The following is a 27094-nucleotide window of genomic DNA, read 5'->3' on the forward strand; positions in this document are numbered from 1 at the left end:
ATCATTAAAAACAGGTTTTACAAGAATTTTTAGAATCCACAAAGTTCTGTTTTTAAATCCCTTCTAAGTCATCTAGTACTCCTTTCTCAAGGAAGAGGCAAATGCATTTTTGCCAAGAATAAACTCCTCGATTTCATTTCAGTTCAACATTTAGTCTCAGGCTCATATACTCCCAACAAAGCTCCCAAAAAGATTGAAAAAGGAAATTCCTCCCCAGCCTCAAAGCTCCAAATAATAGCCCAAGTTTGTAACCAGCAGGACTTTCACACACAGACACATGGAGACACAGAACCAAACAAAATAGTAGAATAAATGCCAGACAGACTTCTGCAAGCTTGGTGTCTAGTCACACCCAATATCCCCTCTCCCCAACAGAGCCATCCTTGGGAATCTAGGCAGAGTTTTTCAGCCGAGGCACTTCACACCCTAGACAGCTGCAAGCCCTCCATGGGAGATGCAGTCTTGAGCAATACCCTGTGCGTGGAAGATGCACAATCAGGCCATCCTGCTCACTGGGACCTGAGCTCTCTGAGTCTTGTAAGATGTGGCAGCAACATGGCACCAGGCAGGCATTGAAGGAAGACTATGCATGTGTGGAACAAGGAGAACTCTGCGCCCAGACGAGAGAGCTTGGCCATGCAGTAAATCACACACAGGGAGAGGCAGCCCCAAAAGACAACTGAAGGGCAGGTGGAAGAAAGGAGGGCAATTTTGCTGGTGCAGTTGGGTGTCATGACTCAGTAATTACTGAACTGAAATTGTCTCTGACAATTCAGAGACACTTAGTGTTAGGAACTGAATGTTTGTGTTCCCCTGAAATTCATACGGTGAAGCCCCAACCTCCAGTGTCTGGTATTTGGAGATGGGGCCTTAGTGAGGTAATTGGAGATAGATGAGGTCATAGGGGCAGGACCCTCATAGTGGGACTAGTGCTCTTATGAGGAGAGACTCCAAGAGCTCACTTAGTCTCTCTCCAAGCACACCCAAAGGGCCACTGTGAGCACACAGTGAGAAGGCACTTAGCTGTCTGCAGGCCAGGAGCGGGGGCATCACCACAACCCCACCATTGCTGGCACCCTGATCTCAGACTTCCAGCCTCCAAACTGTGAGAAAGTAAATCTCTGTTTCTTAAGCCTCCTAGTCGGTGGTATCTTGTTATGCCAGCCCAAGCAGAGAAGACATTTGGTCTGAGAGTTTTACTCCCTACAAGGATGCCCCAAAGTCCTAGAGTTTGCAAGTGTGAGGCTGCCAGGGCTAACACCATGACAGGCGGCCTGGACCTAAGTTTCGGTTTCCCCTGAAATGGTAAGATTCCCTACCCCCATCAGGTCGCCTGGAGCCAGCCAATCAACATGCGCCCAGTAAGATAAAGGGAATCTATCAGGGGAAAGCTGAAAAGCCCGCGAACACCCAAGTTTGAAAAAAGGCCCGCGAAAGTTTGGACCAATAAAATTGCTTTGCAAACACGTAACCAATCCGCTTAAGCCAGCTACCAACTGCTTATGCCCACCCTATAAATTTGTGTAACAGCTCGGGCTTGGGGCTCTCTGACCCCGCACCACTGCGTTGGATGTGGCAGGAGCCCTGACTCGAGTCAGCAATAAACTTCCCTTTTTGCGAGTTGCATTGTCTTGGAAGCCTCTCTTCCCGCTCGGGGATTCGAACATTGGGCATAACAGCAAGCAAGCTGCCAGAACACCCAAGAATGAAATCTACCAACTATGTTGGGCAGAAGGCTGCTGAGTGGACAGGTGAGTTGCAATCTGCTTGATGTCCTGCCATTGTCACTGATTCAGTGAGCATGTCTTCCCACTCCCCAGCTCAGCCCACCCAGAACCCAAGGCCCCAGCACCTTTACACAGCATCTCCCAGGAACCCAAGCCACTTGATCTCTTTTCAGAATGACAGACAGCTTCCCCAGACTATACCTGGAGAACATTCTCTGGATCCCCAGCAACACAAGGCCCGAGACTAACCCCCAAAGACTGATCCTGTAGCTCTGCATTTGGGGCAAAGGCCAGAGGCTTCTGATGAGGAACTGCTGAGGGGATGGAAGTTCTAAAGCCATTAGAACCACAAAGGCCCGACTTTGAGTCCCAGCCCTGACACTTATGAGCTGTGAAATCTTAGGCAGATTATGCAAATTTCCTGAGCCTGTTTGAGCCTCACACCTGTGTTGCATTAGGAGAAAGACAATCTTTCTTTCTTGCTGGAAGAAATCTTTCTTTCTTGCTGGATTCATTCTTCTTGCTGGAAGTAATACTTTACTAATTCTCCCAGAGAGGCACTGTGTACAATAGATTTCTTGAGTCCTTCTGTATTCAAAATATCCTTACTCTGCTTTCACACAAAATTGATATATATTAGCTAGGTAGAAAATCTTAGACTCAGCATTATTATTTTATTGCTGTTATTTTCTAAGGCTTTGGTCCATTTCTTATACAAATTTTGTTAATGAGAAGACTGATGTCATCTGGTTCTCATTCCTTTGTAGACAAAAAGTTTATTTTTTTTCTTTGCTTTAGTTTTGGTTTTGATTTTTTAGAGGCTCTTATGACTCTTTTCTGAAATTTTTATATTGGTGACCAACTATGAAAATTTCTTAGCTGTCCCACAGTGCCTCCCCTTATTTCTCTCTATTCTTTCCCTCTGGAACATCTGTGTAGAGGAATGTTTGCATTTCAGAACACATATTATGTGTCAACTTTTCTTTAATTTTTCCATCTCATTATCCCTGTGTGTTCTAGTCCAGGGCTTCCTAAACTGTAATAGCCATATACATTGCCTGGGAAATCTTGTTCAACGCAGATTCTGATTCTGAAACCAACTGCATCTCTAACAAGCTTCCAAGTGATGCTATGCTGCCAGCCTGTAGACCACTCTTTGAGCAGTAAGGTTCTAGCACATTTCTCCACTTAGTCTTCTAATCATGAGATGCTCTTCAGCTTTGCCTATTTGTTGTCCAACCATATACTGAATTTCCCACTGCCAAAGTCTCTTCATTCACTTTTTTCATAACCACCTGTTCTTGTTTTGTGGATGTGCTAGTCTCCTTCATCTCCTTTGACTTTTAAAGTTCTGCTTTCTTTACTACTTTATTTCTCTGGGTGTAAGCTTTTTTCATTTATACACCCATTTCTGATGCTAATATACCTTTGATATTGAATTAATGTTAATTGTCTGTTTAGCTTGTAGTTAATGCATAATTATACTGTCTGCTTTATAGTTTATAAACCTGCCTTGGGGAAGATACAGAGGTTTTGCAGTGAGAGGGGAGGGGCAGGAAATATCATCAGGTGGGGATATCCCTACAGTTCGTTTTCTTTTTTCTTTTTTAATTTATTTATTTTTAATTGTAGGATAAGTGCTTCACAATATTGTGTGGGTTTCTGCCATACACCATCATAAATCAGCCACAGGTATATATATGTGCCCTCCCTCTCGAGCCTCCCTGTATCCCCCTCTCTAGGATATCACAGAGCACTGGTTGGAGATACAGCAAATTCCCACGTGCTGTCTATTCTACACTTGGTAATGTATATGTTTCTGTGCGACTCTTTCCATTTGTCCCACCCTCTCCTTCCAGCTCTGTGTCCACAGTCGGTTTTCTATGTCTGCATCTCCATCGCTGCCCTGCAAATAGGTTTATAGTACCATCTTTCTAGATCCCATATATATGCATTAATATATGATATTTTTCTCCTTCTGACTTACCTCACTCTGTATAATAGGCTCTAGGTTCATCCACCTCATTAGAACTAACACAAATGCATTGCTTTTTATGGCTGAGTAATATTCCATTGTGTATATGTACCATGGTTTCTTTATCCATTCATCTGTTGATGGACATCTATGTTGCTTCCATGTCTTAGCTATTGTAAACAGTGCTGCAGTGAACATTGGGGTACATGTGTCCTTTTCAATTATGCTTTTCTCAGGGTATATGCCCAGTAGTAGAGTTGTTGGGTCATCTGATAGATTTATTCCTAGTTTTTTTAAGGATTCCCCATCCTGTCTTCTGTAGTTGTACAGCTCATTTTCTAAATTTGGGTATCCCTATTTATTATGGGTTAAATTTTGTCCCCCTCCCCAGAATTTGTATATTGGAGTTCTAACCCCCAGTGCCTGAGACTATGACCTTATTTGAAAATAGAATTGTTATACATGCATACTAGAGTTGAGTGGGCCCCAATCCAATACGACTGGTATCCTGATGAAAAGGGGAAATTTAAACACAGACACACACACAAGGACAAAGACATGTGAAGATGAAAGCAGAAATCATATGATGTTTCTACAAACCAAGGGACACCAAAGATTGCCAGCAAGCCATCAGAAGCCAGGAGAAAGGCATGGAACATGATCTCTCCCACCAACCCTTCTGACACCTTGATCTCAAACGTCTAGCCTCCGGAACTGTGTGACCCTACATTTCTGTTGTTGTAGCCACTAAGTCTGTGGTCCTTTATTCAGGCAGCCCAAGCAGACTCATTGGAGAAGGAGATGGCAACCCACTATGGAGTGGAAAATCCCACAGACAGAGGAGCCTGGCAGGCCATAAGATCGCAGAGTTGGACACAACTGAGGAACTTCATTTTCACTTTCACTTTTCAAGCAGACTAATACACTGTTCTTCCCAGGCTCCTTCATGCACCTGGGGCATAACTTGTCTCTAACCCAAGACCTTACATTCCCCATTCTCAGTTGGTGTCAGGCTCCGCCCCTTCATCACTGCTGTTTGGACCAAGAGGAGGGCAGAACACAGAGCTCAGACCTCCCAGCTGCTCCCAGTTCAGTTCAGTAGCTCAGTCGTGTCGGACTGTTTGCGACCCCATGGACTGCAGCACGCCACACCTCCCTGTCCATCACCAACTCCCAGAGCTGGCTCAAACTTATGTCCATTGAGTCAGTGATGCCATCCAACCATCTCATCCTCTGTCGTCCCCTTCTCCTCCTGCCTTCAATCTTTCCCAGCATCAGGGTATTTCCCAACGAGTCAGTTCTTTGCATCCGGTGGCCAAAGTATTGGAACTTCAGCTTCAGCATCAGTCCTTCCAATGAATATTCAGGACTGATTTCCTTTAGGATTGACTTGTTTGATTTCCTTGCAGTCCAAGGGACTCTCAAGAGTCTTCTCCAGCACCACAGCTCAAAAGCATTAGTTCTTTGGTGCTCTTTATGGTCCAGCTCTCACATCCATAGATGACTGCTGGAAAAACCATAGCTTTGACTAGACAGACCTTTGCCAGCAAAGTAACACCTCTGCTTTTTAACATGCTGTCTAGGTTTCTCATAGCTTTTGTTCCAAGAAGCAAGTGTCTTTTAATTCCATGGCTGCAGTCACCATCTGCAGTGATTTTGGAGATCAAAAAAATAAAGTCTGTCACTGTTTCCATTGCTTCCCCATCTATTTGCCTTGATGTGATAGGACCAGAAGCCATGATCTTCTTCTTTTTGAATGTTGAGTTTTAAACCAGTTTTTTCACTCTCGTCTATCACTTCCATCAAGAGTCTCTTTAGTTCTTCTTCATTTTCTGCCATAAGGGTGGTGTCATGTGCATATCTGAGGTTATTGACATTTCTCCCGGCAATCTTGATTCCAGCTTGTGTTTCATCCAGCCCGGCATTTCACATAATGTAGTCTGCATATGAGTTAAATAAGCAGGGTGACAATACACAGCCTTGACGTACTCCTTTCTTAATTTGGAACCAGTGCATTGTTCCACGTCTGATTCTAACTGTTGCTTCTTGGCCTACATACAGATTTCTCAGGAGGCACATAAGATGGCTGGTATTCCCATCTCTTGAAGAATTTTCCAGTTTGTTGTGATCCACACTGCCAAAGGCTTTGGCATAGTCAATTAAGCAGAAGTAGATGTTTTTCTGGAACTCTCTTGCTTCTTCTATGATCCAGTGGTTGTTGGCAATTTGAGCTCTGCTTCCTCTGCCTTTTCTTAATCCAGTTTGGACATCTGGAAGGCCTCAGTTCACGTACTGTTGAAGCCTGGCTTGGAGGATTTTGAGCATTACTTTGCTAGCATGTGAGATGAGTGCTCTGTGCTCCCGATTCCCTAGAGGTTGCACTGCTCCCTGTCCCCTGTCGTGTGTGCCTGTGATCACACTCCCTCAGTCCTAACCGCACACTGGAGCCACCAGCCCACAGGCTCATGGATCCTACTCAATCCAGTCCCATCTTCTTCCTCTTTGCACAGATTCCTCACCATTTCTTGTCCCCTGAGAGTTCTCATTCTTTTTTAACACAGCTACATATTTAGTTAGTCTCCTTTTAAAATATCTTTTTCTATACTTTCTAGAGGGTAAAGCTCATGCCTAGTCCACCATTTTGAAACACAAGTTGGAAATTATTTTCCCAGGGAGACTTAGCCCAAGACAGACTAAATTTAGACATAAGACATATGTGAACACCTTATAAAATGCAAAGGTATTATCCCTAGTTGATCCCAAGTACTGTCATATGCATCATACTGTATCAAATGCAAAGTATTTCTCTTGTCCGCAGTAGCATCTGGGATGGAGGAAGTGAGTTTGGAAGGTGAGGCTCTATGCTTGAGGCTTGTTCTCAGACAGGGTGTGGGGGACTGCCCTGGGTCATCCTTATCCCTGCTCTCCATGTGCCTGGGGGACAGGTATGATGTCTGATAATCTGGTCCCAGAAAGATACCCACTGACCTTCACCCGGGCCGTCTGTGACCTAGATTCTTTGGAAATGAACTTCACTAGAATCCACCACCCAGTCCAGGAGCAACTGAGGACAGAGCCTTGTTTCCTCTGCCCTTAGATACCCTGGACCCAACAGCATGACCTCAGTACATGTGTGAGTGTGGGTGGGCACACACAAACACACACACATGCAGAGAAACACACACATCAGTACTTCAGTACCAGTCAGTACAACCAAATAGCTGACATTTAACTAATTTTATTTCATCATCTTACACCCTAAAGGGTTTAAGTCAATTTACAAAGAGACGTAAAATAATATGAAATCACATACAGACAAAGTGGGAGTAGATCAAAAGTGGAGGACACTGCTAGTGCTAGGAATGAGGCAGCCTGGCCGGGTGGCCCTACAGATCCAGACCTTTCCCATCAGGGAAAAAGGAGCCTGAAGGACTGCACTGCTCAATAGGACCATGACATCTGAACAAATGTTTGTTGTTTTTGTTATTGTTGTTACATTTTGGCCACACCACGAGGCATGTGGGATCTTTTTTCCCCAACAAGGGATCAAACCCATGCTCCCTGTGGTGAAAGAGTGAAATCTTAACCACTGGACCGCCAGGGAAGTCCGTTGCTATTGCTGCTGTTGTTTTTAATAGATTAGGAAAAGTATGAGTGAGTAATCCTGGAACGATGCCTCAGAATACGGGGAGCCACAGTGTGGGGACAAATGTCAGGACACCTGCCCACAGCCCCTTCTCCCAGGACCACCCCTCCTCTGACAGCTGCATCTACCTCTGCAGTGGACACCCAGGCCCACTGCCCCATCCCCTTCATCCATGTCCTGAGCCCCAGAAAGGGGATCTCTCACCACAGGCTGCAGTGGAGCCAAGACTCCCTGCTCAGAGCTGCAGGGACCTTCCGCTGCAACCGAAGCTGAGCTGAGCCCCCTCTGTGGCCTCTCCTGGCTCCCAGCGAGGCCCTCTTTGTGCCCTTGGGGTTTCAGGGGCTGCGACTTCCCAGCTTTGTTCCCCACAAGGAGCTTTTCTTTCCTGCTGGCTGACCCTCAGGACTTGCAAAGGCCTCCCCACATAGCCCTACCCTGGCCAACAGATCATTGATGATTCCCGTCATCCAACATGCACTCAGTGGATATCCACCCAAGGAGTTCGCTGTTTCCCAGAACCCAGCATAGCCCTAATACAGTAAACACTCGCCAAGTTCAGCTGGATGCACTAGAACTCTCTCCACCCAAAATGCTTCAGGCACTAAGGAGGACACCCCTGGTTCTCTAAGGGAAGTGCCCATGGATGTGGGAGCATGACCCAAGCCAGCCTCCCGCGGAGGCAGCCTGTAAGCTGGGCCGCAAGGGCGGCTGGACAAGTGGGGGAGGCATTCCCGGCAGAGAGAACAGGAAGGACAAAGACTAGAGGACACAACCTGCTCATGGGCAGCTCCCACCTGCATCTGGTTGTTGCTCTCTTATCCTCATTTTATAGTGTGATGAAAGCCAGCAGTTTATTGGTGATGTTAAATATTCAGGAATCCTGTCAGCCTGTTAAACATTCGGTTGCTTGAAATCAGTCATGGTTGAATTCAGAAACTGCCAAAAGCTGCAAATTATACAGCGGACAGCTCCCCACCCCCAGCCCCAACCCCATCATGCTGTGTCTTTCCCCTGCCTTGGCTTTTCTGGGAGAATTAAACATTTGAGAACAGGCATTATCAACCCACTTTCCAATGAGAATATTAATTCTGGAATACCAACACAGGCATGTTGTAGGATAGAAATAGACTATAGGGACTTGCCTGGCAGTCCAGTGATTAACACTTCGCCTTCCAGTGCAGAGGGTGCAAGTCTGATCCTTGGTCGGGGAGTTAAGATCCCACATGCCTCAGAGTCAAAAAAACAAAACATAAAACAGAAACAATGTTGTAAAAAAAGTCAGTAAAGACTTTAAAAAGGGTCCACTTCAAAAAATTTTTTTAAAAAGGAAGAAAGAAAGAAATGGATTATAAAACACAAATTCTGACCAGTGAATCCGGGACCTCCTCTAACAAGAAGCCCAGCATGGAAAGCTTCCCATCTCATTGGACCTGCCTTCCCTAAGCCAGTGTCTTTAGATAGTCAGGAACTCACCCAGATTTTCTCGCGTGGCAGATTGTCTTTTCCAAGACCCTGCAAACCTATCTCTGGTCCCGCATGCTCAAGTTGGCTTGTGATCCTGACACTCCTCCCATCAGATCGTGGTGAGTCTCCATCACCCTCCCATAAACTCTGGACAGATCTCTGGGACTGCCACAAGCAGTGGTGGGCCTGACACTGTGTAACTTCCGGGGCTGTGTCAGGAAAATGCCAGTCACTAGAAGTGCCTGTTCTCTCGGGCCCTGCCCTCTGGGAGCCCAGCCACCATGCTGTGGGGAGAGAGAGGCCTACATGGAGAAGAAGCAGGACCACCAACCCCCGCCCCAGCCAAGCGCCAGCACCAACCTCACCAGCCACGAGGCCGAGCCACCTGCAAGGACTCCCAAGCTGAGCCACTCCAGCCGGAGCTGTAGGGAGCAGAGATCAGCCGCCCCAGCTGAGCCCTGCCCAAAGGGTTGAAAGTAAAAACGTGTTAGTCATTCAGTCATGTCCACCTCTTTGCAACCCCATAGACTGACTGTAGCCTGCCAGGCTCCTCTGTCCATGGGATTCTCCAGGCAAGAATACTGGAGTGGGTTGCCATTTCCTTCTCCAGGGGATCTTCCTGACCCAGGGATCAAACCTGGGTCTCCTGCATTGCAGGTAGATTCTTTACCATCTGAGCCATCAGGAAAGCCTGCCCAAATGGATGATTCCTGAGTAAAATGAATAATGGTTTTGTTTCAGTCTCTAAGGTTTGAAATGGGCTGTTAAGCAGCAAGATATAACTAGAATAATATTCCTCGTCGGGAGATTGGGGAGAAATAATAGTACCTTCCTCATAAGGTTGCTGTGAGGGTCCGTGAGGTAAGGGACAGTGCCAAGCCAAGCAGCTGGCTCCTGGAAAGTGCTCAGCAAACATAAGTCACCCCCAAAACCCCCCACCCCAGGACTCCCACGCACTGCCATCCCTGTGTTCCATCAGGCCTGACTGAAAAAGTGATTTTGTCCCAGGACATGATTCAGACTGTTCCACCCTGGTCTGGTTAATAATAAACTCTTATCTTTCAGAGACAGAAAGATCTCAGGGATCTCCACATGACTCAGCAGACCATCTGCCTCAGAATACAGAGTCTTCTGCCCAGACCTCAGAATCAGAACCATAGAAGGGCCCGGGAATCTGAATTTTCCACAGGATTCCTGGGTAAGCACATACACATATGCAGACACCCTTGGTGAGCACATACACAAATGCACAGACACACACATCTAAATACACACACACACACGAGACATATACACACAGACACACACACATACACACACACAGAGGCATAAACACACACAGAGACAGACACACACTGACTCGGACAGTCTCCAATCTACCCTTCACCCAAAGCCAAGTGGGCTCAGCTGTGTCAAAATCCCACTGCACCAGGGCCACCTGCAATAGAGCCAAATCCCAGACCAAAGAGCTCACCTGGGACAGGTCAGCATGATGACAGCCCAGTGCTGAAGTCAGGCCAGCTTAAGTGCAAAACCAACCTGTATGTCCTTAGGCTTCTCGGACCTCAGCCTCCTCAGTCTGCACACTGGGACGATCCTCTCAGGGTGCCCATCAGATGAGATGCTGGATAAACCTCCTGGCATGGAGAGAAAGCCTGGCAGGTCCCAGGGTCCCCTCCCCCTCTCGCGGGTCCCTGCAGGTTTTCAGTGGCCTTGTCACTATGACGGTCACTGTCACCCACTTTGACATGGAGCTGCTGGGGGTCTCCTCTCTTCCTAGAGTGGTCCCCAGCCTGGGTCCATGTTAGGATCATCAGGGGCTCCTAGGGACTCCTAGAAAAATGCCAGCACCTAGGCCCACCCAGAGCAAAGGAGTCAATGTGTCTAAAGGAGTGTTTAAAAAACACCCAGGTGATTTTTCTGTGCCCCCAGAGCAGCCCTAAGGTATGCACCTGTGGAGCACAGGTACCTATTTTATTCACCCGCAGGGCCTCTACACCTAGGCAAGAGCTTTGCACCATGTATAAAGAGAGTTGAGATGAGGTTGGGCCAAGAGCAGAACAGAGAGAGGCGGAATGTACCTCCTGCCTCCCCTCTTTGGGGGGCACACCTTGGTTTCTCATGGATCAGGCACTGCTTAAAACTGGGCTTTCCAGGCCCTTTGATGTCTGTGTACCTACCCTCAGACCCCAGCAAACCCCACAGCGAGGGATGCAGACATGCCAGCTCAGACCCACACCATGGCCTAAAAACCCTGACAGCAACATATTTTTGTGAAGCTGGGGAGTTCCCATCTTACTCTGCAGCCTTGGTTTTAGAGAAAAGAACAAGAACCACTGGCCAGAGAAATAGTTGATCCCCAAACACCTTTCTCGTTGCTCTGAGCATGCAACCAGATTCAAGTCTGCCTCTTGGAAGACAGCAAACCCTGGCAGGACCATGTGGGCAGCCCCAAAACACCCGTGCACTGACCCTCCCTACCCTGTGCCCCCGTGACTCTGCGGAAGCTGCCACGTGGACCTGCCAGCAGAGCACTGGTGGAAGGCTCCAAGCCCCTCCCTTGGAGAGGAGCCGAGTGAAAGTGAAAGTGTTAGTCGCTCAGTCGTGTCCTACTTTACAATCCCATGGACTGTAGCCTGCCAGGCTCTTCTGTCCATGGGATTCTCCGGGCAAGAATGCCATTCCCTCCTCTGGGGGATCTTCCCACCTAGGGATCAAACCTGAGTCTCCTACGTTGTAGGTAAATCCTTCACCATCTGAGCCAGGAGCCAACAGCTGATCAAATCGCTGTTTGGGACCCTCAGTGACTGAAAAATAACTGCCCCTGTATTAGGCCGCTGTGATTCGGGATGTATCTGTACCATCATGTTCCCTTACTATTGCTGTTCAGTCACTAAGTCGTGTCTGACTCTTTGCAACCCCATGGACTGCAGTAAACCAAGTTCCCCTGTCCTTCACTATCTCCTAGAGTTTGCTCAGACTCATGTTCATTGAATCAGAGATGCGATCCTTAACTACTCATCAATCCAAACACCACTGTGAAGGGCAGACAAATTGAATTGTGTGGTCATCTCAACACTGGGAAGCTGGCAGCCACTACAATAGGAGTCATTCCTTGGGTGCTTATCTGCATCTGTCCCCAAGATCTATTGACGAGTGAAAAAAGCAAGGTGCAGCCCCTTGCATATGGAAAATGGGAAAGAACATGTTGGATTACATAGGAATAGAACACTTCTGGAAGAACACAGAAGTTTGCAACAGTGATGCATTAGATGGGAGGAACTGTCAGTCAGGGTGAGAAGGAGACTTATCATCGGACTGTCATGCAATTGTTTTCACAACATCTAAGTATTCCCTGTTCAAAATAGAACAAATAAATTTTTAAAAACAATATTTTTAAACCAAAAAATTTAATACAAACTTATAAAATGTATAAAAACATTTATCAACAGAATTTTTTTCAACAATAAGAAAATTTACCATATGAGAAAACTGAAAACTGTATAATATATTGTTCAATAAAGCAAATCAAACATTTTAAAAATTAAAGGGCAACTGAAGAGAAGGCTTCCCCACTTCTGGCCCTCCTGGCACACATCTGGAAGAGCCTCCACCCAGGCACTCCCCACCAGCCCACAAGGAGGCTGAACTTAAACCCTCCGTATGTGGTCAGCTACTCACAGAGCACACCTGTTACCCAGCTATGCCCACCTGTTTGTTCAACTCAAACCATCAGGGGCTTCATTAGTATAGCCAGAAGCCTTTTGCTTATAGAAAAAACATCATAAGTTTCTGGAGCTAAAGGATAAACATAAGAAGGACTAGTATTAACAATGGGCTTTCATGTACCAGCTCCTCTTGTAAGCGCTTCACATAAACCCTGATGGAGGAAACTGAGGAAAGGTTTAGTCACATACCCAAGAGCACACAGCTAGTGTCAGGATGACCCAGCTCCAAACCCTGGTCCAGCCCAGGGCCCATACTCTGAAGGTGGCCTGTCACTGATGACATCATGATGGCATCGTGATGACAAAGTTCAAAGATGTGTACTTAAATGAAATACAGGCTGGACACGCCTGGGAGCTCCTGAGAAGCCCCAGAATCTCACCATGGAGCATCCTGGTCACCAGCAGCCAGCTCTGTGTAAATCTCATCCCCACCTGTGAGTAGCTGCACAGCCTTGCGTAGGCCCCTCAGCCTCTCTGGACTTGGGTTTTCTCATACCTGAAATGGGGAGGATAATAGGTACCTGGTCAAATCATTGTGGGAACTAAGTCAGACAAGGCCACGCTTTAAATTAGTCACCTGGTGCTGCACACAGCCAGTGTTTAAGGAAGGAAGGGTTATCTAGAGTGATGCTTGCATGCATGCATGCTAACTCACTTCAGTCATGTCTGGCTCTTCAGGACCCTGTGGAATGCAGCTGCCCAGTTTCCTCTGTCCATGGGATTCTCCAGACAAGGACACTGGAGTGGGTTGTCGTTTCCTCCTCCAGGGGATGTTTCTGACCCAGGGATAGAATCTAAGTCTCTTCCGTCTCATGTATTGGCAGGCGGGTTCTTTACCACTAGCGCCACCCGGGAAATCTTACCTTAGAGGGTCCTTACCATTTTCAGATGAGATGTACCATCTGTGTCTAAGAGGTTTCACCCTCCACCCAGAGAGGCCTACATGCTCAGAGCCATGAGAAAGCTCAGCCTCTGCAGAATGGGGCAGCAGTATCATGAGAGCCCTAGGTACCAGTAAGGGGGGAAAGGATCGGGGGTGGCGGGGGGTGCGCTGCCAGGGACCCAGAGCATCACCAGAGGGAGGAGAGAAGGGAAGTCACACGTGTCCTTGTTTTTTAATCCTCCCATGAATCCCTTACCCATTTTAAAGATGAGAAGCTGAACTGCCGCATTCTCAAAGCCAGAGTGAGAAGCGCTGTGCAGGCAGGAGCTTGCAAGGCTGGCTGGGCTGTGGCCGCATCCTCACCATGAAGACACCAGCTGTCACGACTCTCATGGAGCCCCCTCCCCAGGATGGCTGTGCCCCAGAGGCACGGCATGGCTCTCCTATGTGACAAGGTAGCTGGGAGCAGGGGAGTTTGCTGATGGCGCCCACGCTCCAGGGTCCACAGTTCACCAAGGTCCACAGTTCCACACAGCCTGCGCCAGCAGCAGTCATGTGGGAAGGACAGACATAGGACCTGCACACACACTCAAGAGGTCCCCAGGGGCTCCTGTTGGTGGGGAGGTGCAGAAGGCGAGGCTGGAGACGGGGCCCTGCAGCCACAGTGGAGAGTGCAAAGCCAGGGCATGAAGCTGGACAGCGGACGCATAGGGAGTGACCATTGTGTCCGCCTCCAGCAAGGACTTTGCCTGAGAGATGACAAGATTGGGTGCTAAAACAACCAGAACTCCCAACTATAGAGGTTGATCTGTGTGTTACAGTGCGTCCCCAGGGGAAATACCATGAATCTTTAAAATACTTAAAGAATTCTAGTCATTTTTTTTTTTAATATCTGTTTATTTGGCTGCACTGAGTCTCAGTTGTAGCATGGGGAATCTTCACATGCAGTAATGTTATGTTAGTCACTCTGTGTCCAACTCTTCCGCGACACCATGGACTGGAGCCCTCCAGGCTCCTCTGTCCATGAGATTCTCCAGGCAAGAATACTGGAGTGGGTTGCCATTTCCTACTCTGTACTTAGTTGCGGTATGTAGGATCTAGTTCCCTGACCAGGGATCAAACCCAGGACCCCTACATTGGGAGTGCAGAGTCTTAGCCACTGGACCGCCATGGGCATCTCTAACGTGTTTGAAGAATTTTAGCACTGGTGCAGTGCTCTCCACTACGCGTGCCCCTTCTCCACACTACAACTCTACTTCACACAGCTACCATATATTTGGGCACAAGACCTGAGAATGTGGAGGAAGGGAGCAGAGACGTTGGCTGCGCCCCCAGCGCGCTCTGCCAGCCAGATCGCCACCCGTCCCTGGACCCCTGGACTTGAATTTCAGGGCACCTTCCACTGAGTTTCCGGAGGGAATGAGAAAAGGAAGGCTCTCCCGGGCTCCACAGAGCCCTCAGTGCAGCCTCTGAAGTCGGACGTCTACCCAGGATGCGCTGAGCAGGCTGCAGCCCGGTCAGGGACAGTCCGCAGATCTCAGTGTTGAGGCTTTGAACCGAGCTGTGGGTCACGGTGAAGACAGCCAGGCCTCGTCCACACCAAAGCCTTCAAAGGCTGGCGGGAAGTGTCCTCTGTTGATTCCAGCCGCAAGGCCAATTAAGTTCTATTTAGCCTCTTGCAAAAATGTTTTCCTCTCTTGATTTAATAAAAGCTGGAGCAGTGCCATCCTTGGTAGACAGGCTGGGACCCAGCTCTGTGAAGGCAGAGTGAGCTGCCTGCACCCAGACTAGGCCATGGATCCTCAGTCACCCCTCCCCAGATGGCACCTCCCTGAGGGCTGTGAGGAAACTTGCACTGGGCCCTCCCTTGGCGCTGTGACTTCCTCCTCCTTCTCTCCTCTCTGACCTTCTGAGAGCATGTTGGCGTGGACAGAAAGGAGCACAGAGATGAAAGGGAACAGCTGTCATGCCTCCTAAAGCCCAGGCTCAAAGAAAGGCCCTGCTTAAGGCACAGTGGACACCGCACCACCAGACTTCCCGCCTCCCTTTGGTCCCCAGAGCTCTCCCCAGAGCCTGCAATGGTTACTCCCAGACTCCAGTGGGGTTTTTACTCACAAGGCAAGTCTTCACTCCTCCCCACTCGGGAGCCTGTTCCCACCATTCCCCTACAACAAGGGACAGATCCCTGTCAACACTGTCGCTTGGCCCTCAGTAGCATTAAACCAAACAGACCCCTGCCTCCTTCTGGAAGCTCACAACTCTCCCAGCATCTGGAGAGCAGAGCTCCTCCCCAGAGCCAGCATGCTCAGACGGCTGCTGGGAGGATGGGTTCGGAGCTGCCTCCCCACCAGACCCTGCGCCCAGCCGCAGAGAGCTGCCTCACCCAGAGGGTGAGATGAGGCCTCCACTGCAGCAGGAATCCAGCTGCACCCAGCAGCATCCCCTCCTACACCCATCTCTGCCTTGCTCCCCTGCCAGGGGGAGTCTACTGGGTGCCCGTGTCACCTGGGTGGCTTGGGTACCCGGCCCACGGCAGAGAAGGCCTGGAGTGCAAGTGCCCAGGACCACGGAGAAGCTGAGGGTGGGCTGTCCGTGCAGCCTGACGGCAGGAGGGGCCACTGCAGAGTCAGGCTCCCTGGGAGCTGCAGATAGACAGCAGTCCACCCGAGAGAGGCCATGAGTCAGCACCCAACACCAGAGGCCAGGAGTGCACATCGGAGCCACAAGATCCAAGCAGTGGCCCACAGCACCCTAAGCAGAGTTATGGAGACAGTTACAGGGCACAGAGTTCCCAGGGGCCAGAGAGACAGGCCTGAAGACTGCTCAGTTTATACAATCCGAATAAATCAGGGTTGGAAGATCAAAGGCTGAGGACAGAGGCTCCATTAAGAAGCTCCAATCCCAGGCCCAGTGTCAGGTCTAAACCAGCGTTAATCCAGAACCACTGCCTGGAGGAGAGAACACACCTCTGGGAGGAAGGCTCCTGAAGGCCACAGCAAGGACAGTCAGCTGTCTCCCTCTGTCCTTTCCCAGGGGACCTACAGACACTCACTGTGTACTGGGGAGATGAGAAGGCCAGGCCCTCTGGGACTGTTGGACATTGATTCTAGGAATGTGTCCCGCTGTCCAAGTGGGCTGTATGGGACCAGCCGTCAGCAGAGCCCCATCCCGGCACAGCTCACGTGGGTCCATAGGGTCCCTGGACCAGCCCATTGGTCTCCACCTCCAAGCGTTAGGGCCCCAGGACATGCTCCACACCCCTGTCTTCCTCTCCAGATGCTCCCTGCTGCCAGCCAGGCCTCTCTACGTGATGATTCTCAAATGAATCTGCAGCCCGGGCCTCTCTCCAGACTCTTCTCCACCCCTCTGGGCCTCTCTGCACCTCTCAGAGGTAACGTACAAACCTTTCCTTCCTCCACCCAGGCCACACACACTGCCCACTCGTTTACCTCATCTCAGCTCCACCTGCCTGCCTAAATCAGGCTCCCCTAACCAGGACAGACACAGAGGCTCTCTACATCCACACAGACCCCTCCATCCACCCACCTCTACCAAGGCTGTTGTCTTCAAGCACAGGCCAGCCCTTATCTTTCCCTGGGCCCCCATCCTTGTGGAATGAGATCCAAAGGCAGGGTATGGCTTTCAAAGTTCTGCCTGGCTTGCATCCTGTCTGGCTTCCCAGTCCAGAAAGTTGTGAGTGCTAAATAAAGATTCTGTGAACTGTCCTTGATAAAGGCCAGTTCTCTTCCATGTCCTGTGCTGCCCCATGCCTCTCTGCTTCCTTCTTCTTCTCAAGAATCAAAGCCTCAGAGATCCACTTTTCTCTTTCTAAGGAAAGCATTAGGATATGGGCATTACTAGTCACCCCTGAATTGTAAAAGACGCACAAGGAAGGCAACATTCTAGTCCAAGAAAAGACTTTCTAATGGTCGATTTCAGGCAGAGACAGAACCATGAGGGAGCCAAGTGCTGTTGAGCAAGAATTGATCCCGTGTTTCTTCCAATGTGCACCAAGTCAACATTTGGGAAGGAGAGAAAAACTTTTGCCTTACACTTTTCCTACACCCTGTGCATATTTCTAACACCATTTTATTTAAAAGCATCTCACTGGGCTAGTGAGCAGGCCCAGCAGTGCCGAGGAGCTCAGTGCTGGCTGTCCACGCAGGCCTGACACTAGGAGATGCTGCTGCAGTCAGGCTCCCTGAGAGCAGTGGGGAAGCCAGTGTCACCTGTCTCCTTTCCTGCTCCCCTTCCTAACTGGGAGCTCGCTGCTGGCAGGTGTATGCCTGATTATTCCCTAAATCTTTAACCTCCAACGAGGCACTGAGCAGGGGCTTCCCCAGTGGCTCAAGTGGTGAAGAATCCACCTGCAATGCAGGAGACACAGGAGACACGGGTTCAGTCCCTGGGTTGGGAAGGTCCCCTGGAGGAGGAAATGGCAGTCCACTCCAGTACTCTTGCCTGGAGAATCCCGTGGACAAAGGAGCCTGGTGGACTATAGTCCATGGGGTCACAAAGAGTTGGTCACAACTACACACATGCACTCATGCAGGCATTGGACAAGCACCCCAGAATTGGATGAAGGGACAGAAATAGCAGACAGAGTCCAGCACCTCCGGGCCTCCTTCCCACCCCCACATACACAATGGAATCACTGGGCACAGTTGCCACAGCCCACGTCTGTCTTCCACGCCTGGGTCTGTGGGCTGGGAGCTCTCTGGGTGGAAGGCATGCCCAGGCCAGCCTGGCTTCTGTGCCAACGCCAGCCCCGGTCCTAGCACCCAGAAAGTGCTGGTGAAATCTACTGGCTGGGCTCCTCCAAATGAGTAAGGAATTACTCCCTTTCTGGAGGCTTCATTTTGAAAATATATTTAGTAACTTCTAAACAAAGCACACCAACCCACCCCATTTTATTTGTTTAGTTAAATTAATTCTATGTTAATATTTCCATTAGCCATTTAATTTATTCTAAAACCTGGCAACTGCAAAGTAATAAAACCTCTCAAATATTGACAGACAGTAAAGTAAATGTCGCCCAGCTACAACCATCTGTTTTTCCTCCAAATTCCTCAAGATGGAGGGCGTGCTGCCATCATTTATTTATGAGGTTTCCCGGGGCCCACGGCATCTGCTCTCAGCCCTCTCCCATCCCCTGAGCTAGGGCTGCTGAGGCGACACTCTGTAGCCGGCCACAGGGTGAGAGGCAAAGGAGGAAATGGACTGAAGTGAAAGTGAGAGAATCTGCTTAACAGAGAGAAATAGGGTGAGCCTGGCTGAAGTATTCAAGCCCACTATTCCCTGCCCCCTGCCCCCACAGCAGCAGTCCTCTGACGTCCTCGGTGTACTGAGCCCTGCTCCCCATCCCCCACCCCACTCCCCCCAGCCCTGCCCCTGGCGTGAGACCCCTCCTCCTGCCTGGCCAGGCTCAGAGAGGAGGGGCAGCACCCGTGCACAGCTGGCCCTGGAGGTCTTCACAGAGGCAGGGTCTGGCTGGGCCCACAGCTCAGAGCCCTGGCTCACCTTCCTCTCGAGGGTTTGCTTTAGCATTGCGGGTGTAGCTGGAATCCCAGCTCTGAGGGCATCTCCCCATGAGAGAGATGCGGCACCACCAGAAGTCAAGTCCTCGGGCAGGACAAAGGCCTGCACTGGCTTCAAATCTCCGTCCCACCAAAGCTGTGGAGCCTGGCACCTCCCCTTCAGTTGAGTGAGAGATGGCTTTCCCTATGGGGTTCAGACTATGTCCGTCTGGCCACCCAGGAGGCCAGGGTGAGGTTGCCCCATTTGCCAGATGCCCAGTGTCTCTGGGGAGGAAAGCTGTCACCTGAGACACCACTCTCTGAGCCCAGGATACAGGTTAGACATTTCACCCCCCAGCTAAGGGGACCAGAGAGGGAGTCCACACCACCCCGCTGGGCTCTTCCACACCTGCCATGTGCTTACATGTACCTGGTGTTTACAAGGCCGCCACGCAAAGCCGAGGGAGCCCCCAGCCTCTGCGTGCCCGTGTCCGGACGTGTGGCCCCAGCCTCCTCAGGCTTCCCCCCACCTGCTCCTCCCAGCTCCCCTCCCACAGGCTCCAGCAGTGTGGTGACCCCTTAACATCTTCCACTGAAGACCCAACTGGAAAGGGGAGGGGGCACCATCTAGGCACTCAGCCCTGAGAAGAGTCCAGAGGGGATGGAAGTCCAGGCCATTTGTTCATCCAGCAAGCAGGCCTGTCAGCCCCACGACTTGCTCCAGGGATGCCAGACATCTCGAGGTGCCCGGAGGCCCATGGGGAGAGAGACCAGCAAGTGAAGAGATGTGGCTCTGCGTCCTGGAGTCTGTGCTCAGGACAGCCTCATGCGAGGACAAGAGAGGAAGCTGCAGGTTAGATGGGACCCAGGAGAGGATGGTGATGGTGAAAGGAAAGGTTCAGAGGCCACACGGCTCACCTGACTGAACAGAAGGTGTGAGAAGGAGCACGCAGGGAAAGCCAAGATCTACAACTGGGAAGAAAGTGCAGACATTAGCCTGAGGGCAATGTGGAGCCAAAGTTGGCTTGAGCCTGGAGGAGAAACATGGTGCGATTTGAAACTGAGACACATCCCTGTAGGGGACATGGAGAGTTGGAGGAACCCAGCCTAGGAGGAGATGGGAAAGAGAGTGGGAAAGAGCAGACTGAGGAAGGGTCTGAAAGACTGTCTCCAAACAAAGGCCTGCCACGCACCTTCAGTCTGTGTGGCCCCACAAGCTGGGTCTCAAGCAGGCAGAGTTACCCAGCCAGTATCATGCAGACTGGCAGTGGCAGAAGGGAGTGCTCTGACTCAGCAGGGGCCCCAGACCACGCTGTCGGTGAGGACCTGGGTCTGACATCCTAGCCCGCCAGGGCAGTAACCATTCATTGAGCAGCTACCATGTGCAGGCACTTAGAGAGAGAACTACCATTCTGCCCACTGGCCAGAGCTCCCCCTCACACGGGAATGGGAGAATTACACAACTCCAGCTCGGGGCGTGCAGCCAAAGAGAGCCACGGTGCCTTGAGGATACGGGGGGTGTGAGTGACTCAGATGGGCAGGCAGGAGGAGTCGGGGGGTTCCTGATCCTTGCATCATCACCAAGTGGCTCCCGCAGCCCTGCACCAGAGGACAAGCATCCTGCCCGGATGCTATCACCAGTCTCGAGACAGCCTCGCCTGTGAGGAGCACGCAGGTGAGGGGAGACGCCCAGAGAGGCGGGGCCTGTGTAGGAGGACACACAGCGGGGAGATCGGGGTCTGGCCGGGTCCACCCATCCGCACCCCACTCTGCCCCCACAGCCCCACAGGCCCGCTCTGCCCAGGCTCCCCTGCAGCTGGTGTGTCCCCAGGCCCGCTGCACCCTCCCCTCCCCACACACTGCCTGCCAGAGAAATGCCACCAGACAGCCCTGGGCAACATCCCCCCATTTTTTATGTACATGTTGGGGTCTTCAGCTATCTCGGCAGGTTCTGCTGACGCCATCCCAGGAATTCACCCAGCACAGTGCAGCCCATCCCACTCACAGCTCAGAAGGAGAAAAGAAGTTGCGTATTCACAGCCAGAAGAGGAGTTCATAAATTTTCCTCAGATTACCAGATGTGTGTAATTTATGGCCAAGGCAAGACACGTCAAGCCCATGAGGAGCTGAGAGGCAGCTATGAGGAGGCATCACCTGGTGAGGAGGCGGCCTTGCAGCCATAGGCTCCAAAGGAAAGTGGGGAGAGGCCAGTGACGGGGACATGGGCCCAGGGACAGAGTCAGGAGAGATGGGCAGGTCTGTGAGCGTCACACATGCGCATCTGCACAGGTGGGGGCCTGGGACATCGAGAAGCCCCAGGGCCCACCGGGTGAGGGACAGCATCCAGCACAAGGAGGCCCTGGGATTCAGCAAGACCCTTTTTGCTGCAGCAGAAACCTAAGGGCCCCGAGGCAGGGATGTCACCAAGGTTGGACTGATGGCCAGGGCAGCCGCGGATACCTGGGTGACCAGACCCCCCTCGTGCTGCACGGCAGGGCTCACTCCCAGAGTCTGCAGGTCAGACTCTGGGACTCCACAGTCAGCCTTGGCACAGGAAGCTGGAGGAAAAGTAAAGTCAAAGGTCTGCAGGCATTGCAGAACACAGTCCTCCAAGACCCTGGCCATCTGTCTCCCCATTTTCAGCTGAGCACACTGAGGTCTCAGCAGCTGTGAGCCTTCCAAGGTCACACAAGTGGTAAGGGGTCAAGATGAGTTTCAAATCCATACCTGATTGTCTGACCCCCACATCCTCCACCAATGGCTTCTGCCTCCACTGGGTGCCGATCAGGCAACGGTACTTGGCAACGTGTTGGTGTCATGGTCACACCTTGTATATTCTGTTGCACACACCAAATATTTCACTTTAAAAGATAATAAAGAAAAGATCTCAGAGCCAGCAGAAAGCAGAGGGTTCCTCTCTATATACTTTTCACACATATAGTCAGACACACTCAGCCAGAGGCCTGAGAAGGAATCTCACCAGGGCAGGCTGTGAGCTTGTCCACAGCTCCTGGCCACCAGGGTTTGGGGAGTCCTCTGGCACCTGCACTCAGATAGGCCTGGAGCCGGTGAGAAGTGGCCCCAGTCACTGCCAGCAAGGACATCTGGGAGGAGGGAGAAGAAATGAGGACAGTGGTCTCAATCTAGAGCACGGCTGCTGGGCTGTCCCTGAGGAAAGGCACCAGGCGGCCAGGCTGCTGGGAGTATCTGAGCAGGGGGAGGCTCTGCAGGGTCAGCCTGGAGGAGGTGGTCCCTGGAGGTCGTCGAGGCCACACTGGCCAGAGGCAGCTGCTGCTCTGATCACAGGTAGGCTGGACCTGAGGGCGGGGAGGTAAGATTACATCATGAGGAGGCCAGAGGAGCCTTGAGTGACCCCAGTTCAAGACTGACCGTGGAATCTCTGGCAAGCTGCTCAACTGGTTCTCCCCATTCAGGTGGTGGAAATGAGAATCCCTACCCTGCAGAAACACTGGTGGGAGGAAGCCAGGTCCTGTGTTTGCACATGAGACTCAGATAATAACGCAGCTCTGGTTACTAAAGGCCTTTTCTGATGGCCTCCTGCATGCAGGCAGCGTGGCAGTTATTTCCATTTTACAGGTGAGAGAACTGAGGCTCGGAGAGAGAAGGCATCAGGCAAACCCACAGGGCAGGAAAATGACAGGCGCACAAAGAGGGTCCCCTGGCTCCAAAGATGATGCTCTTTCTCTTATCACAGCCACTTCTTCAGCATAAGCCTATCTCTCAGATCTCCCCCTGCAGAGATAAAAGGTAGGGTCATTAACAATCTCCAAATTTTCACTCCTTGAAATGCTAGGCCATTCTTCCAAAACTGCAGCAGCACACACAGGAGGCCAGGGTGTGATGAGAAGCGGCGCTCATTCTGCTCAGACATGTACGGCATGGGAGGCGGGGTCCCTCGGGGAGGTCCCTGCCTGCCCCTTGACCTTCTCCACAGGGATGACTGCAAGAAGATAAATGTTTCATTATGCAGAGATGCTTCCTGCCAAGCAGATCCAGGGCAGGCTCTGGGCTCTGGCCACCCCTGGCCTCACAGGTGCCCTGGAGATGACCCCAGATCCTCCACATTCCCCCCTCTCCAGATCAGGAATGTCACTGGTTCTGCAAGGGACACTTTCAGAGGCTCTGTGGGGGGACTTGAATCACAAGGGTCCCAGGGTAGGGATGGCTGACACTCATGGAGTCCCCATCAATCTTCCCACAGATACTTCAGGCTCTGGCTGAGGAGGATTTATGGGCTGGGAGGGGCACAGGACAATGCCACCCTGCCCAGGCCCCGCCAGCAGCACTTTCCCACGGTCAGCACTGCTGTCCTGAGGAAAGAGCCAGAAAAGCCAGCAAGGGCTACTCAGGCTGATGGGCTCACCAACCACTTCACTTGCTTTTTATTCCCTTCTGTATGTGTCCAAAGGCTCTGCAAAAAAAAAGTGTGCATTACCGTTCAAATCCAGTGAGGACAGAAAACAATGAGGTTGTTTTGTTGTTTTGTTTTGTTTGTGAGTTGTTCTCAAGTACTAAGACCGGACAGGCATCTCCTGCCAGCCTGCGGGGAACATGGACCCACGGCAGGGAGCCTCGATGTGTCTGAATTCCCAGGGAACCCACATCAAAAGCCCTTCTCGTTAAGGAACAAATGCTATGCTAAGAGTAGGCACAAACCTCCCCAAGAGAAACCAAGGAGTATTCCAATCACAGCCCTGAATGCAGGGCCCAGCTGGCTGCCCCCATTCAGCCATCCTCCCGTTGCCAACCCCCCAATACCCAGAGCTGCACCCTCTTGCCGTCTCCACTGCCCCTCAAAGCTCCAAACAGTCTGGGCCTGGTCCCTGGGCTCTGGGCTAGGTAGATAGGCCAGCATCCACACCACTTCACTCAAGAAAGTCTGGGTACTTGGGAGAGCCCTTGATGGCCTCGGAGGAGGCAAACCTTGCTGTGTCCACAGCACCAGTGTTCCAGCCCTCCTACCAATTGGCACAGCCTTGGCTAGTTCCTGGCCTCAGTACCCCAATCTCTAAAGAAAGTACCGAGAGAACCCCTCTCATAGAAAGGAATGAAGGAGAAAAGAGCTTAGGCAGCACCTGTCTCATGGTCACTGCCCATGCATTTGCTCTCAGTATTCACGTTTCATCCTGCAGCAAACCAGAATCGAGCCCCACCCGAGTCTTTGCTTGAAGCAGCTACCACGATGAACATTTGCTGCTACATTGCCACCTTAGATTCTGCCCACAATCTGGTGCAACAAGACAAGAAGTATCCTCACCATGGGAAAGGTAAGAAAGCTAACACTATCCACCCACTCCGCCCCAGGTTATCACTCACCAGAGCCTCTGCAGGGCCTGCCCCACACCAGGAAGAGTACTAGACCCTGCTCTGCCTTGAAAAACCTCATTCTCTAACACAAGAGAAATAGGTTGTTTTTAAGTCAGAGACCACATGCAGCTGGTTAATCAGAGCTACCTGGAGCACGGTGTTGAGGATTCCAAGGTTGCCTGTCAATTCAGATTAAAAGTGCTCTGTGGTGGATTATTGGTGCGTCCTGGGCACAGGAGTAGTCAGTCTATAGTAGTGGGTCAGAAACAGGCGGTGGTTTACAATGGATTCAGAATCAGATCCCAGATCCTTACCTCAATGTAGTGATCACAGGCATGTACCAACACAGTGTCTAGAAATTATTTGTAACATTTTTAATTCCTATTTTAAGGAAAATGTTACCATTTGCTATGGACTAAATTGGTTTCTCCCAACCTTCATATGTTGAAGCTATAACCCTGTATTTGACTGTATTTGGGCTTATAAGGAGGTAATTTAGGTTAAATGAGGTCACTAGAATGGTGCCTTGGTCTGATAGGATTTGTGCCCTTATAAGAAGAGACATCAAAGGGCTCTTCCCTCTCTCTCCCTCTCTCTCCCTCTTTTTCTCCCTCTCTCATTCCCTTCTTCTCTCCCTGTCTTCTGCTCTCTCTCCTGCTATGTGAGTACATAGTAAGAAGGCCACCATCTGCAAGCCAGGAGACACACCTCCCAGAACCCCACTGTGCTAGCACCCTGATCTCAGACTTTGCTACTGCAGAACAGTTAGAAAATAAACATCTGTGGTTTAAGACACCCAGTCTACGGTTTTTGGTTAGCCTAAGTAGAGTAGATGGGCATATATTACTAGGCAGTCAGAACCAGGAAGTGAATGCCCTGTGTCCCCAGCTCTGCTGCTACTGCTCATTGTAATGTCCGTGCAAATATAAGCAGTCACTCGGTTCTGGTACCCAGGGGAAGTCCCAGCCTCCTGCCACCCCATGCCTCTTCCTCCTGCCCATGACCTTTCTCAGCAGATGGACAACTTTATTCTTGAGAATCTACGAGGAGGTAAGAGATGCTCAAAGGCTTCAGAATAGCCTCCAATTCATCTCTTCATTCTCAGAAAAGCCCTTGGGCTCTCAGACCCAGGCCCATCTCCCACCCCTCGTGTCCAGTCCACAGAGGAGCCTGAAGGCACCCACCTCTGTCCCACCTTGGAGGGACGGAACTCCTGGCCTCCTGGGTGGGTGCACAGGTTAGGGGCGCCGATGGGGGCCAGGCCCGTGTGAGCCCCTGGTGCGTCGCTGACTGTGAGCAGCAGCAGTCAGCGAGGAAGGGTGACTAAAGCCAGCTCGGTGACTGCTGCCGTGTGCCCCTGGGCCCCTGTCTACTGCACCTTTCAGGGGCTCATTCCCTGTCTGGGATGGGGCCAGAGCTGCTGGGTACAGAGGACATGAAAGGCACACACATAGGACTGCGCCAGTGCAGATGGGCACTCCACAGTGTTAGCTGCTGTTGTAGCTGTCATGTTGCTCCCGTATCGGCGCTTTTCACGTGTGGCCTCACCGAAGGGTCCTGCGACCTGTCACCAAATGCAAGTCTGTGTGCCCCATGCACAGTGAGGCCAAATAAACTGAAATGTGGGGGTTTGAAGCAAAGAGTACAGGTGGCTTGTGCTGAATTCCCAATGGTTTCAGGGAGAAGGTTTTATAGGCAACATTTGGGGTGAGGCTGCAGGGTATGTGACTTTCTTCTGATCAGTTGGTGGTAAGATGATAAGGTGGTGCGTCCACGAATCTCAATTATGGTAGATTGAGATTTCTGGCTGAAATCTGGGGTCTTGGCATACAGTTCCATCTTCCACCCGGGTAAGAGTCTTAGTTCCTGCAGAAGAACTCAAAGATATTGGTATGAGTGTCTCCTGAGGGGGAGCCAAGACACTACTCCAAGGCTGCACTATTGCTTCTTGGCTGTTCCTCTTTTGTTTCTGCATCCCCTCCTTTCCCTGATTAGCAACTGTTTGAACCTGCCTATTGGTACTCAGGGAAGGTCTAGGAGGTTGAAGCCTTTTTCCTACAAACAAGAAACAGGGAACATAGAAAGCGTTTGTACCCAGAAGGACCCCACAGCATCTGCCTCAGTTTCAAACTCTGTGAAGTGATATCATTAACCCAGGACGTGAGGAAACTGGGGCTCCAGGAAGCCAAGGCCATCAGGCAATCTGAGAACCAGACATAAACCCCTATTTCCAGAGCCCAGTGGGCAGTGATCCCAGATGGTGCAGGGTGGGGGGGACAGAAGTGGAGCACTAGCCCCAGGACCCACCCCCCCCCCGGTACCTTGACAGTGGGTGCGTGCTCCCCCGGGGCCCAGGAAAGGGAACGGGGCCAGGGCCAAACAGGAGCAAAGCAGGGATGCAGTGACGAGTAGGAGCCAGGGAGGTTCCCTTGCAGGGAATCTGGGCACCTGGCTGAGGAGGGTGCTGGGTTCAGGCCCAGCCCTCATCACTCACACGGAAGCTCCAGGCAGTAGCACAGGGAAAGGAGAGAGGAGAGACCGTCTTGGTTACCAGGCTTTTTTCACATTCTCCTCAACAAAGTTACCACACAGCCCTCCAATCAGAAACATAGCTGTTGGCTTCAAGACTGGACTCGGCCCCCCCAGGGGCTTCTGCCCTCTTCTGTGAACACTGACCACCAGCCTTCCAGGCCTTTCTGGAGAAGGGAGAGCCAGACCTCCCCAAGCAGCTGATGCCATGGTTCATGGGTGATCAGCAGCTAACGCCATGTTCGTGGATAAAGAGAGCCGGGAAGAGCCCTGGCCTCCACCCCAAGGGACGTGTGGC

The sequence above is a fragment of the Cervus canadensis genome, chromosome 15, assembly GCF_019320065.1.
Source record: "Cervus canadensis isolate Bull #8, Minnesota chromosome 15, ASM1932006v1, whole genome shotgun sequence".
In the NCBI taxonomy this organism is placed as follows: domain Eukaryota; kingdom Metazoa; phylum Chordata; class Mammalia; order Artiodactyla; family Cervidae; genus Cervus; species Cervus canadensis.